The sequence below is a fragment of the Cryptotermes secundus genome, unplaced genomic scaffold, assembly GCF_002891405.2.
Source record: "Cryptotermes secundus unplaced genomic scaffold, Csec_1.0 scaffold22, whole genome shotgun sequence".
Lineage (NCBI taxonomy): Eukaryota > Metazoa > Arthropoda > Insecta > Blattodea > Kalotermitidae > Cryptotermes > Cryptotermes secundus.
Genome location: NW_019742961.1, coordinates 3,996,796 through 4,008,504, shown reverse-complemented (window position 1 = coordinate 4,008,504; position 11,709 = coordinate 3,996,796). Strand labels below are relative to the sequence as shown.

The 11,709-nt window shown below is 41.3% G+C and overlaps 1 protein-coding gene across 1 annotated transcript in view; it reads left to right on the top strand.

Annotated features, from left to right (window-relative positions):
- Window positions 1-1,780: 1,780 nt before the first annotated feature.
- Window positions 1,781-11,709, top strand: part of LOC111873403 (protein expanded) — a 243,917-nt gene continuing 233,988 nt past the window's right edge. The window contains exon 1 of the mRNA XM_033755073.1: window positions 1,781-1,916. The gene's annotated coding sequence lies outside the window, so the exon portion shown is untranslated. The remainder of the gene's footprint in view (window positions 1,917-11,709) is intronic.

The following is an 11,709-nucleotide window of genomic DNA, read 5'->3' as shown; positions in this document are numbered from 1 at the left end:
CCACATCATTAAGTTGTAATCTCACTGATATAAATTTTAAGCAGGACAACTCTCTTTGATATGCTGAACTCCTTTACTCAATGATTTAAGGTTTACGCCTTGAATAATCACATTAATTTTTATTACATTTTCAATAATAGTTTCTTGAATTAACAAAAATAATTATTACTTATTTAACTGCGTATATATGTCTTTTCTTAAACAACAGAAAGATAACCCATGAACCCCAACAGACAGTTCCGTTAATTGTATTGTTGCATACAGATCGGCATTACACAAAAACAGAAACAATCTTATTTTAACATATTAATTATTAGCCATAAGAAAACAAATCTTACGCATAATATAAGATCTGAATTTCTTATGTTCTACATTAATAAAATGTTATCTACCCATTGGGGAAATCCCTCAGAGGGACCTAAAATAAGAAGCCCATAAATTCACTAAGGCTCTTTATTCTACTCTGAAGATGGGAGGAGCAATTCCTCCGAAACCGTAATAAACATCTACCATACTGCATGTCGTTGCGTAACAGAATAAAATAATCTTCCAAGAGGCCTATATTTTTTTTTATCTTATTACGAACTAAAGCTGCAGTTCAAAGGAGTGGCCCCAAAGGACATCCCGTAAATTGAAGCCTCTCTATAAGACACCTACAAAAATTATACCGTAATCATTTGAGTGATTGAATCACTCTTCGTCGTTCCTGAGAATGCATGGTATTCCTTGAGGACTTTAGCTTTCAGCTACTCAATAAAACTCATGATCGTGCTGAGAATCTGCACTTGAATTTGAGGAACATTTCTGTTGTTCTTAGTGATTACAAACAAAAGAAACAAACTCCTTGGTTTTTAGTCCGTAAGTGTACTATACCGACCAAGCGACCGCCGCTTGTCGCCGAAGTTAGTACCAACTTTAGCGGATAGAGTGTGTCGCGTGATCAGCGCAACGAATCCCCACGGCCATGCGAGACAACCGCTATTATAGAATAAGATGGTTATTAGAATGTGTTACAAAAGGCCAGATGGGCATTGCCTAGGCCTCTTTTGTATTTACATTTTTCTCTTACAATTAAAAGAAATCCCCACGGTCGTTAATTTCATCTTTCTAGACCGGAGCCACTATTTCGTTGAAATAACTACTCAATTATCCTCACAAGGCTGAATGGATCCCGTGCCAGAACCACTACGTCTCAGAAAATCTGGTAGCGCCGAGAATCGAAACCAGGACCTCTGGATCTGTAGCCAGGAACTCTGACCAATAGACTACAGAGGCGGTCGTTCTTAGTGATTGCTTACGTTCAGTGTGTTTAGATCCTTGGACTCACAATCCGGTTTTAGGCGCATTCGCAGCCCTGCGGATTTCGCTGTTAAATTTGATCGGACCATAAACACATCAGTGTATCCATATGAAACAATTCAAGATTCCCTGGAAGAATTTTTATAAAATTTTATATCTGGGAAATCACGCGGGTCTTGAGCCGTTTATTTGTTCGTATGGCTCAAGAAAGAGTTGGCCTGTCAGTTATACNCCCCCCCCCCAGTGTACCCTTGCCGTTACTTCCGCAGTTTACGTAATCCCATCTTTCCCGTGTACCACGTGATTTCCCATTCCTCCAGTTGTTTAGAAAGAAACCCCTCCGTCAAAGCCGTCAAAGCAGGGAGAGTTTGAGGTTGGTTTATCGTTTGCCAGCAGCCGGCGAGGTAGGTGGAGAAATTTTGTTTAGGTTGCTCGTTCTAAATTCTGCCTGGATTCTCCTTCCGGCCGTTGAGGGCAAAAGATCACCCTCGTTGCAACGGGCGTTTCGGGAGCGTTGCAACAGGGGTTTTATTTTATTATGTGGTTGAAATTTTATTGTCCAATTTTGTGCTATAGTGTTTGATAACAACTGGTGTTTCAGGAGCGTTGCAACAGGGGTTTGTTGGAGTTTTATTTTATTGTGTGGTTCGATTTTTATTGCCCTATTTTGTGCGATTGAGTTTGATAATATAATGAGGTTATTTGCTGGGGTTTATTTTGTATGTGTTGTAAGCTTTCATTGCTCCTCTAGTTATTCTGTTAGATGTGATAATGAGGGTAATTTTCGGAGTGGTTAGTTACGTGCTTTTGCTCAGGTTTCTGTCTGGACCGACCATGCTAGTAGGGGTTACGGTTTTGCAAATGCTGTAAAAACAGAAACATGACCAGGTTCTTGTTTACATGTTTATTCTTTGCTAATGTTGCAAAGAAGAAAATATGCTCAGAATTTCTTAACGTTCATATTATAAGATTTGAGGCTTTCACGGCGGTGACTATGAAGAAAGGAGTCTTTTGGGATTTGGCACCGCTTATACACGGTGCCAAATCCCAAAAGACTGCTTTCTTCAATGTTCATATTGTTTGCAAATGTTTAAGAGTGATAGACGGATTATTATTATGTTGTAGTTATGGTCTTCATTGGGTTTTATGAATTTTTTGGTCTTATTTGTTATTAAATTAAATTAATGAAATTTATGTAGGTGTCTTTTTTCTTTGTTAATGCTCACAGCTTGGACAACCCGGTCTACCAGGGGAGCATTAAGAACATAAAATCAGAACCAGACCGACAAAGGCAGCTACCGATCCAAATAAATGTACCCCTTTAACAGGCCGTGGAGGCTCATGGGTTTGTACGGCTTCGAGACTCACATTTTCTAGACATTCGGTTCACAATTGGCGATTAGGTTGTCAGCCCTACGCGCCGGCCGCCCTTTAACCAGGAAGATTCCAGGTACTCATTCCTGTTAGAGGTTGATTCGACCCCAGGGACATAGTGCGGCTGGAAGGATTAGGTTAATTGAAAAATCAAATGACCTCATAGGGAATCGAACCCGTAGCCTTCCGGTTTGTAGCATAGTGCATCAACCAACTACGCTACCGTGTTCCCTAAGTAGTATTACTGAGTAGGTATAAGAGGGGAAGAGCTGTCAAGACTGAAATTAAATGGGACACGTTCTGGTCTATGTGATTATGTAGATCTATTGGAAGAGAGCACATTTGCCATGAAGAAAAACACGGAAGCTCTAATTGAGGCCAGTAAGGAGGGCTGGTCTAGAAGCAAACGTAAAGAAAGCTAAGTATAGGCTGATGTCGCGTCAGCAGAATATAGGGCAAAATCATAGCATAAAGTTGTTTAACAGATTCTTTGAAAATGTGGTGGAGTTAAAATATTTGGTATTTGGGAACGACAGTAAAATAATTAAAATTTGATTCACGAAGAAATTTTGAGCAGACTCAATTCGGGTAATGCTTGCTACCATTCAGTTCACAACCTTGTCTTCCCGTCTGCTGTGTAAAAACGTAAAAATTAAAACATAAGAACTACAATTTTGCCTGTGATTTTGTGTGGGTGCGAAACTTGGTCTTCCATATTAAGGGAAGAGCACAGATCGAAGGTGTTTGAGAACAGGGCGTTGAGGAGAGCATTTGGGCCGACGAGGAATGAAGTTATAAGAGGATGGAGGAAGCTGCATAATGAGGAGCTTCATAACTTGTACTCTTCACCAAATATAACTGGAATGATCGAGTCAAGGAAGATAAGACAGAGCATGTAGCACGAATGGTGAGAAGAGGAATGCCTGTCTGATCTCCAATGTTAATTGTAAAGTATTTATTATTATTTTTATTATTATTAGAAGGGGTGGGTTTCCCCATGCACTTACACCAGTTATTGGTCCATTGTGCGTCCCCCTTTAATACCTACTGTCGCCATACCCTACAGGTACTGGTGCGTGCTCTCAGCCCCATTCAACCAACGAGGTCGGCCGTCGGTACCTGATATTTCCCCCATCTACCAGAGGCTTTGGAAACTACTTGGGCGGGAAATTGTTGCCTAATTTTGCTTAGAGGTCTCCTAGAGACGTGAGGATCTTTTACGTGCCGTAAATCTACGACACGGGACCCACGGCTTAAAGTCCCTCCCGGAGGACTTGTTCCCTGAATTTTTCCGCCCTTAAAGATTCCACGACCTCCGCCGGGTTTGAACCCGCGTACTAATTGTAAAGTAAGAATTCATCGTAGTTTTAATTATTCAGTTTGTCTAAGACAAGGCACTTCCAGGGTTACAGCATATAACAATTCCCTCTGTCATATTAATTTTAAGGACGTGAATGTAAGCATGACATTTATAATCCCTTCAGAAGAATGTGCTTGCTCACTGCACGCTCTTAGCATCACATTCTGAACTTCACAACGCATTTCATTATCGTAGTTGCTGTTAGGATATAATCATTGTCATCACGGTCCCAGTGCCTTTCTTATAGAATAAATAATTGTGAAATAAATTGGCTTGGACTAGAATCCACACAAGTAAAAAAATCCTAAATCCTAATCTTCCGATTTCTACGTTCTGACATGAACAAGTTTCACACATATATGGGGCACTATGCTACAAGCCGGAAGGTCGTGGGTTCGAGTCCTGATGAGGTAATTTCTTTTTCAATTTACCTAATCCTTCCAGCTGCACTATGGTCCTGGGGCGACTAAGCCTCTAACAGAAATAAATACCAGGAATCTTCCTAGGGACTAGGGGTTGGCCTGCACGTAAGGCTGACAACCTTACCGCCATCTGTGAGCCGATTGTCTAAATAATGTTGGACCCTCAACGTTTCACAACCCTATGTGCCTCCACGGTCTGTTACAAGGATAGCTTCACCTTTTTATAGCTGTATAATAATTATGGCCCATGTCGCAGGTTGAAGTTAGATTACGTTGTATCTTCCTGTGTTGTGTGTTACTCTTTCAAATGCTACTTGATTTTTTTTGTGCCGAAAAGTTTGAACTTTGCGATGTTAATTTGTGGTTCTGGCAGGTGACGTATTACTTCAAGGTTCAGTTCTTCACCCACATATGTGTGTATATTATTATATATGTATAACACCCTGTGGTCTAGTGGTCAGATTTCCTAGCTACATATGAAGAGGTCCGGGTTCGATCCTCGGTGATACCAAATTTTCTGAGAAGTAGTGTGTCTAGAACGGGGTTCACTCAAACTCGTGAGGATAATTGAAGAGCTATTTAAAGGAAAGAGCTACTCCGATCTAGAAAACCGAAATTAACGGCCGTGGCGATTCGTTTCGCTCAACACGCGACACCCTCTATCCGCTAAAGTTGAAACTAACTTCGCCGACAAGCGGTGGTCACTCAGTCGGTATAGTTTGCCTACGGTCTAAGTCCAAGTCACATTGTGACTGACGGTAAAACAGTCAGTAAGTCTTGGTATCGAGCCCCGGCTGGGGCTCATGAGCAGATATTTGTTAATGTTTCGCATTTACGGTCTTGTCTTTGTGGGGCGCCCTCTCTGACGAGAGGACGGGTCTGCCTTTTGTATATGCTGCTGGCCCTTGCCGGTGCAGTCTTTCTCGTGTTTGAGTCCCTTGGGACTCGAGACCATATTTTACTGTCTCAGATTTGATACTTCCCTTTTCGTCGTCTCTTACGACTCGCAGGGTCACGGTGGAGGTATTCGACCCCGCCTCCACACAACCTTACGGACTAAAACCACGGAGTTTATATATATAGGTAAGACGATGTAATTCGACAGCAAGAACCGGTGTATAAGAGAATTCAGAGGTGTTTACTGTTTAGAGGCATCCAGTGAAATGAGTTCGATTTATTCGTCCTAACGTCAGAGAACACTCTAGCTTAATGCCAAGTAGATACACATAACACAGATCAGCAACGTAAAGCGCAATATTGGCAGGTTCAATGGTTAGGTCATTAACATATCTCATTAAAGTGTTATGCTTGTAATCTACGGATTATATTTGAAAAAGTTATATTTTATAATTTAAAATGTGAATATAAAACTACGAGCGCTCATCACACATTTTATACAAGGCCAAAATACGACTCCGAGTAATTTCAGTTGTGAGAAGTTAGTACTACCTATCAGCTGAGGAGCAAAGTTACAGATTCAAACAAGACTACGTCACAGAAGATTACGTAGCGTTCTCCACTAATTGGAAAATTTCAGCAAAATGACGTCATAATTGCTCTAACAAGTTCCTGGTTTGCAAGCCACTTAATTCAAGTATCACGTCAAGTACCGATCTAACTTTCCGAGTGTGTCATTTTGTTGCCTCTTACTCGAAAGGAAGGTGTAAAATGTGTTAGAATCGCAGATATTCCGGAGTCATGACTACCGAAATTTCTACAAAACATTGTATTGTTAGGAGCCGGATAACTCAGTCGTTATAGCGACTGGCTACAAACTGGACGAATGAAGGGATCGAAGTTCGAGTCCTGTCAGGGTCAAGAATTGTCTCTTCTCCACGTTGTCCAGACCGACTCTAGGGCCCACCCAGTCTCCTATACGTTGGGTACCGGAAAATCTTTCTCCTGGAGTAAAGCGGCCGGGGTGTGAAGCTGACCACTCACCTCCAACTAGTGCCGACGCCAAGAAAAAATAAATCCATACATCCACTCCTCCGAACGCCTAAATGGCGTAGTGCTTAATTAGTTAAGCACAGGGACAACTTTACCTTACATCATATTGTCACTAGTAGGGGTGACTTATAGACAGGTTTTGGACTGGATGATTGGATTTAATGCACCTTATCTGTTCACAGCCGGTCACGGTAGCTGAGCGGTCTAAGGCATGTACTGTTTTCGCTCGCTCGGAAGCCAGGATCGTTGGTTCGAATCCCACTCAGGGCATGGCTTTTTGGTGTGTGTGTGTTTGCGTTTTTCTGTATTTGTGTTGTCCTGTGTCTAAGTAGAGGCCTTGTGACGAGCTGATCACCCGTCCAAGGAATCCTACCGTCTTTAAAATGATCAAGAAACTGAGAAATCAGCCCTATGTTCCAAAGTGAGAGCAAAAGGAAAATATGTTCATTACTCGGGACTACAGGTAATTACAGCACTATCGCTCTTCTACACACTTTACAATTCACTGTTCGACACGCACTAGGAGTCTGTCTTCATTAGTCGTCTCCTGGCAACGGCACTGTCGCTTCAAATCACATATGAAGTCTTCGTTTCACAACCTAATTAATTTCTGCCATTATTCTGTAACTGTCAATTTCTAAAACTCGACTCAGTTCAATTCCTCTGCTCCGAAGCTCATATCCCGGCAGACTGGCGTCTCGAAACGCGTCTCTTGACTTCTCGCCTACTACAGTTCTCTTCTACTTCGTCCCGACAAAGTCAAACTCAAAGTTACTTTACCACTAGCGGTTTAAAACCTATCACTTCGTCTTGGCGCCAAGCCTCTTGAGACCCACGACCAGAGATTTTTTTCCTCCAACTGAACTCTTGCTGTAATACTCCTTATGCAATATCCTTTCTAACGAGAAGATAGGTTTGCCTCTTATGAATACGCTTGGCCTTTCGTCAAGCGTACGTATCGCACTTATAGGATGTTAAAGAAAATTATTTCTTTTGCATTATATACAAGTCCTCTGTCAGTACAGGTTTCGTAAAGCAGATCATGTCTATCTTACGTATCGTATGCTACAACAGCAGCTTAGGCACTTCAACGGTCGTAAGCCTGACCACCGTCAAGTTTAAGGTTTTATATTTTCTATGTCTGGTTTCGCCTTGTTCTATTCCATGAACATGTACATTCTCATGATTTTGTATGACTTCTGCTTGTTGCCTGCACAATTTTGTTATATAATCGTACACATGCGGAAGGTTGTAAGCAGCGTGCAAATCGTGGATTAGGTGCAATTTGAAAAATTTCCGGTGGTACGGAGATATCTGTTTTATAGGTGCCGAAATTTTAATAGGTGGGTGCCTGCCGCTAATTCCCAGAGCCTTATGGAGGCTTAATTAAATTCTGTTACTAAACTTTCGTTTCTGAATAAGGAGAACATTATAATAAATGTTCTGAAGGCCTTGACTTCAATCATTTCTATGTGCAGTCTCCATGTTAGCCTCTTATCGAAGATTTTTTTCCTTGGCACTACAGCCCCAGTGGACCTAGGCCTACCTCCATGAACTTCTCCGTTCACTTCGCTTTTTCTAGATCTAACACATTCGATAGGACTCCTTGGGCGGGTGATCAGCTCGTCGCAAGGCCTCTACCTGTACACAAACACAGAAAAACACACACACACAAACTAAACATTCATGCCCTGAGTGGGATTCGAACCCACGATCCCGGTTTCCAAGCGAGCGAAAACAGTACATGCCTTAGACCGCTCGGCTACCGTGACCGGCTCTTATCGAAGATTACACCCAGATATTTTACGTAACTGACGAAGGGGATATTCCGCCCATTCAGTTTACTACGTCCCCTCTCAAAGTCAAAGCCAAAGTTACATTACGACTGACGGTCAGTCAGTCAGTCAGTCAGTCAGTCAGTCAGTCAGTCTTGGTGTCAAGCCACATTTGGGGCTCATGACCAGATATTTATTACTGTTTGACAGTTACAGTCTTGTTATTGTGGAGTGCCCTCTCTTACGAGAGGACGGGTCTGTCTTTTGTCAGAGTCATTGTCTGCAGTAGTAAATCATTTGTCATAATGTAAAAGATGTTTATTTGTACATGTTAAATATGTTAAAATGTAAATACAATATATACAGGGCCTCTGTCAGTCCAGGCTCAGTACAGCAGATTTTACTCTATTTATAGTAGCTTCCGCTACAACGGTAGTCTAGTCACTTGAACGGTCGTATTCTTGACCACTGTCAAGTTTAAACCTCTTATACTACGTCCCCTCTTCAGACTGTGTCCTTTTATAATCCCTCGGCACGGACCATACAGAAATCACATCCTTTATTATTAAGGAGGCATGTTTAGTGGTCCCCTTCCTAACAATGAAGGTCCTTCTTTTGCATCCGTACGCTTCGAGAGAATGTGTTTACCAAGTCGTTACCTAGCAACGGGGATACGCGTCACAATATTGTATGTACAAGACAAAGGATTATGACATATAAAATCCAAATAATAGTTTAGTTAGTGTTCAAAATTTTGTAAATATAAATTGATGACCACGAATTAAAATTTAGTATTACATTTGATTTAGAACTTGCTGGCTACTGTTGGGATAAAAGCTTCTACCTTCTGAATACAAGGTCCCATCGCGGCGGCCCGGTTTCGATCCCGGGTCTGGTCAAGTGGGATTTGTGGTGGACAAAGTGGCGCTGGGGCAGGTTTTCTCCGAGTACTTCGGTTTCCCCTGCCTATCTTCATTCCACCAATTGCTCCACAATCACCCTCACTTATCATCTGGGGCTGGTACAATAGGTCAGAAGTGGCCTCAGTACAAAAGATTTAGTCTCACCCCACTAGAAATAAAAAAAAACAGTATAAAGACAACAAATAACCTGAAGACGGGAGTACAACCAGTTGCTGAAACGTCATATATGTTTACTACGTACAGTTCAATGGGCAATGCCAAACATGAAGTCAAGGTTTCTGTCCCGTCACATAACACGTGATATTTCGGCCGTTACATAATAAGTGATTCCATTGCATGTGCCAATGGGGCCGTCTGTTTATCATATCAAATTAGAAACGCTATATGTTTTGGATCTTGCTGGCCATCTTCAGGCGTATACATGTAAAATCATAAATGTATTACACTTTTGCTAAATACGAGTATGTAGTTTTTAATGGATCCATTTTTGGTCAATACAGTTGACGTTTCCTAAAATAGTTCCTAATTGGAATTGTAAAATGTGGATCTACAGCTTGTAAAGTTACAAAAATACGTAAAACAAATACATACTGGATACGGACTGGACGACTGAGAGCTCGGATTTCGATTCGCGGTAGGGTCAAGAATTTTCTCTACTCCAAATCGTCCAGACCGGCTCTGGGGTCCACTCAACCTTCTATCCACTTGGTATAGAGGGTTCTTTCCCCGGAAGTAAAGAGGCAAGGGCGTGAAGCTGACCACTCATTTCCAGCTAGTGCCGAGGTCAAGAAAATGTGGATCTATACATCCACTCCCCAATACACCTTCATAACATAGTTCTTAATTCGTTGAGCACAGGGACAATTTTACCTTTAAAACATATACATGTAAGTCGTGAATATGCTGGGTGGTATTTTGAGAGGCGTTTTTGTATTTTCGCTTGGATTTTTGGAATTATTCCTATTCGTATATGTACCTAATTATGCCTGTTATTAAAGTTTAGAAATTCACTTCAGAGACTCACGTAAGAGTAAGCAGCAGTTTTATTCATGGTAATTCGATGAACTATGCTATAAATTTTTATCTTTTTAGATTTATGTATTTATTTGATGACCGCCTCTGTGGTCTAGTAGTTCCTGGCTACAGATCCATAGGTCCTGGGTTAGAATCCCGGCGCTACCAGATTTTCTGAGTAGTGTCTGGAACGGGGTACAGTCAGCCTCGTGATGATAATTAAGGAGCTATTTGGATGGAAAAGTAGCGGCTCCGGTCTAGGAAACCGAGATTAACGGCCATGGGGATTCGTTGCCCTGACCACTCGACAGCCTCTACCCGCTAAAGTTGAAACTAACTTCGCCGACAAGCGGCGGTCGCTGGGTCGGTATAGTTCACTTGTCGACTAAAGCCACAGAGTTTTGTATTTTTTTCAGATTATATGAGTTCGAATGACTGGATAATATTGAACAATATGTTTGAAAGGGAGTGGGATGAAGCGTTCGTGGCCTAATTTAAAGCACTATCCTGGAATTTTCCTGAAGAAACTGAGGATAGCCATAAAAAAACTTAGTAGGATAGCTGATGTTCCAGCTGAGATTCGAATATGGTGCCTCCTGAAGACAAGTTAGAGACGTTACCGCCTTAGCTAAATTGTTCGGTTCGTGGTATGCGACTCTCCTTTAAACAAAAATAGCTTTTAGCTATAGAGCACAGAAAATCATTCGAGTGGTATTGAGTAAGAGGCTGAACTGTCGTGGCGCCAACGCAGAAATTTTCGCAATCGCCTCTAGTGTGCGCAGAACCTCTTAAAGTTTACTGGTTTACATTGGTTTGCGGCGTCACTCTTACGAAGGTAATAAGTAAGAGAAAACGTCTGGAATGTGGTACCATGAAAGGAGAAAAAGGATACGTGTCTTTTGCGTGTAAATACAAGGAAGAGTATGACAGAGACAGAACAAAATAACATAAGATTATATGAGGGAATATCTTAGCTCGTGAGTTCGCAGGCGGAACGTTATGATAACAGATAAATTAACAACGGTCACACTTCAGAATAATTGTACCGACAATTTTAATTTATTATTTTAATGATAAGGTTTCAGATGCAGTATACATTACTACAAGAAAAGGATACAACTTTATTTATTTGTAACGTCAGGAATAACATGAATGCAATATACATTTCTGCAAATCTGATTAATAAACAGTCTATGCATTACCAAAATTGCACACTTAACTGCAGTGTATGAATTTCCATGCTTCTCAAGTTACCAAGAGGGCCGTGTGAGTGAGTCAGGCGCTAATGCTTCTGATTTTTATTCGAGAGGCACCCATTTCGAATTTCAACCGGGACACAGGCTATACCGATTTAATTTCTTCGTGGTTTTCCTTTGTTGATCCGGGCGAAATCCGTTTTAGCACTTTAAAATAGGCCGCGATCGCTTCCTTTCAAATACAGTAGAACTTGGTTATAACGTCATCAAAGGGACCTAAAAATAGTGTCGTTATAAACGAATGTCGTTGTAACCGAAATGGGCACTTCCACAGTAGCCTTATGTTAGTCACGTAAAAATCTACCAAAAACCGAGTTAAAATGTTGCATTTTTTAA